This window comes from Panthera tigris, chromosome B2, assembly GCF_018350195.1.
Source record: "Panthera tigris isolate Pti1 chromosome B2, P.tigris_Pti1_mat1.1, whole genome shotgun sequence".
In the NCBI taxonomy this organism is placed as follows: domain Eukaryota; kingdom Metazoa; phylum Chordata; class Mammalia; order Carnivora; family Felidae; genus Panthera; species Panthera tigris.
The window spans coordinates 89,384,388-89,387,415 of record NC_056664.1 but is presented as its reverse complement, the minus strand read 5'-3'; positions in this window follow the sequence as shown (position 1 = coordinate 89,387,415).

Here is a 3,028-nt window from a genome sequence, read left to right as displayed (position 1 = left end):
GCCTGCTTCAGATTCTGTGTCTCCCTCTCTCTCTGCCCCTCCCCTGTTCGCGCTCTGTCTCTCTCTGCCTTTCAAAAATGAATAAATGTTGAAAATTTTAAATAAATAAATAAACATTAAAAAAAGAAAAGAAAAGAATTGAGAGATTCTTTGTATGAAAGATTGTAAAAAAACTTTCTATGTAAATACTAACAATATTTAAAATATGAACATAATTTAAATAAATAATGCTTAAAATTTCTAATAGCTAATATTTATCAATGATCAGTGAATTAATATTTTGTTTCTGTATATGTAACTAACAAGCAGTGTCTACTAAGGTATAAGAATAAGAAATAAGAATGAGAAAGATAAGATTATGGTATTTTCTAAGCCTTATGAAGCACAAAATATTAACAGTAGCTTTTCATGTTTAGCTTTTTTCATGTTCATATACCTAGAGGGAAGGAAGGCAGCTACCTGCCACAGCTAACAAGACAAGGTAAAGGACAAGAAGGTTATTTTCATTGATATGAATTTATTATTCAATGGATGAATTTCTCAAATTGGAAATTAGGTGAATTAGTAAAGCAAGAAACTTCTTATAAATATTACCAAAGGATTCATAAAATTTCAATTGTATAGAATTTTTACAAATACACCCATTTGCCTTTACTTTAAATTGCAACATTTACAGGAGATGCTCAATAAAGGTTTTAATCGACCTCGGGAGAAAAACAGTAACTGCCAAGGTCACAGGGTTCTTACCTTGTCTAGTTTGTAACGACATGAACAAAGGTTTTAGATTCAAGTTTACAGTTTACTTTCAGGGTTCTTTCCACACATCGTATTCTTTTACAGATAACTCCTTTTCCCACTCTCTGAAGTTCCTATCTTCTTCAGAGAATTCAAGAGCCAGGAGTTGAATAAAGGAAAAGGTATAGGGAGATAGAAAGGTGGAGCTGAAGAGATTTGGGTTAAAACTTTAATAGCCTAGGAATTGTCGATCACAGGCGAGCCTTCTGACTTAGCAAAAATTTTTTTTGTTAAACGTTAAAAAAAAAAATAATATTTAGCCTTATCAATTATACTCCCAATCTTAGACACAAGGTCATTAGCCTTAGAAACATACTTATTAGCATGACTGTTGACTAAAACTTAGGGAGTCATATACCTATAGATTATATTTGGAGAAGAGATATTTAAATACATAAATGATTTGGGAGGTAACAGATTTTGCTATACATAATTCATTGAAAAATGTTTACCTATGTCTTAAACTTAAATCATCATTTCCAAAAATGCATATACGTGCCCAAACCTATTATTCTGAATATGTAATCCATATTTTCCTTATTGACCTTGTGGAAATGCTTAAAAAGCAATTGTCATAAAAGTTCATTTTTACCTATTAAACACTATTTTTGTGTATCCCCCAAAATCTTTATTAAGCATTGGTTTTTCATGATCTAAATAACAGAATGAAAACTGAAATAAATTAGTCATCTTGGCTTTTTCAAATAGCCACATTTGTTGTTTTTAAAACAACACGAGGTGCCTGACTGTGAATATGTTTCTCTGTATGAGATTATTCAATGAGTTCAGCCAGTCATATATAAGTGTTTTGCCTGAAAATGGCTCTTTTGCAAGATTTTTGCATATATTTTGACATCGAAATTTCAGCATAACAGAATCACAATCAAATTTAACATTTATATTAGCTGATTTTTAATGTTTGAAGTAACTGGATGAAAAATAAAAGAGAACAGAAGCAAAGTAGGAAAATTAAGCATAAGGTAAGAATTACTAAAGAAGAAAGAACAGAGATTTGGATAATTGTTTTCAAACCATATGATTAGATATTGGACTGCATTTTTAAAATTTTTACTGTTAATATAACTGGCAGAACCATACATAAAAGCCTCCCATCTTCTGACTTTTCCACTTATCACTTTTTTGCTTTTCTTTCTATTTTTACCATGATTAAATCTATCCCTAATAATATAGATTAGTTTTGCCTGTGTTTTTAAATTCCGTGTAAATGTAGTCATACTGTATGAAGTGTTGCTTTTGCCTAACCTTAAGTCATTAGATTCATCCACGTTACTCTGTGTACTTGTGATCTGTTCCCTCTAGTATTGTGAAGCATTTCATTGTATGACTATATCACAATTGGTTTATCCATCCCATTGTTACTGGGCATTTTGACTATTTTCAGCTTAAGACATTTAAAATAAACATTTCTGTGAACACTCAGGAGCACTCATCCTGGTACATATAAGCGTGTATCTCTAGGTATATCCCATCTTGGGGGAAGTTTGTGGGTCATGGGATAATATGTATTCTATTCAACTGTAATAAATAATGCCTCCCCGTGTTCCACAGTGGTATATCAATTTACACTCCCACCAGCAGGGGTTTTTTCTGGGCTCCAAATCCTCACCAACACTTGAAACTCTCAGACATCATCCCCTACTAGCTACGGTACTTTCCCTTCCTACATTGTCCCTTACTGAGCTAACTCTTATTCATCCTTTCAGATAGTCCAAGAATCATCTCAGGAAGTCTTATTGAATTCCATTCATAAATAATCAGAGTTGGTGTTCCCCATGCACTTTATTGCAGAGACGATGTATTTAACAACTTAAGTATTGCAGGGGTTCTAGCCAATACAAGTAGATACACAGACCAATAAGAACAGATACCAGCTGTAAACAACCAGTACCAGGGAATACTGAGTAAATATCAGCAATGTTCAAAGAATGCACCACAATAAGGCATGATAACATATGCATACTATCACAGTACACTGTTCTGTAATTTCCTATTTACATATCCCCTCTGGTAATCTGTGAGGCCATTATGGACAGGGAGTAGTAATATTCACCTGAAATCTTATGGTGCATCAATTCTTGTTGCAAAGAAGGCCCCAATAAATTTTTTTAAATTAAGTTAAAGAAAAGCTGTGTTCACGGAACTGCCTCAACAATTCATTAAATAAATCACGTCCTATTCCTTCACAGCTTTAACCACTGGAAATTCATGAACA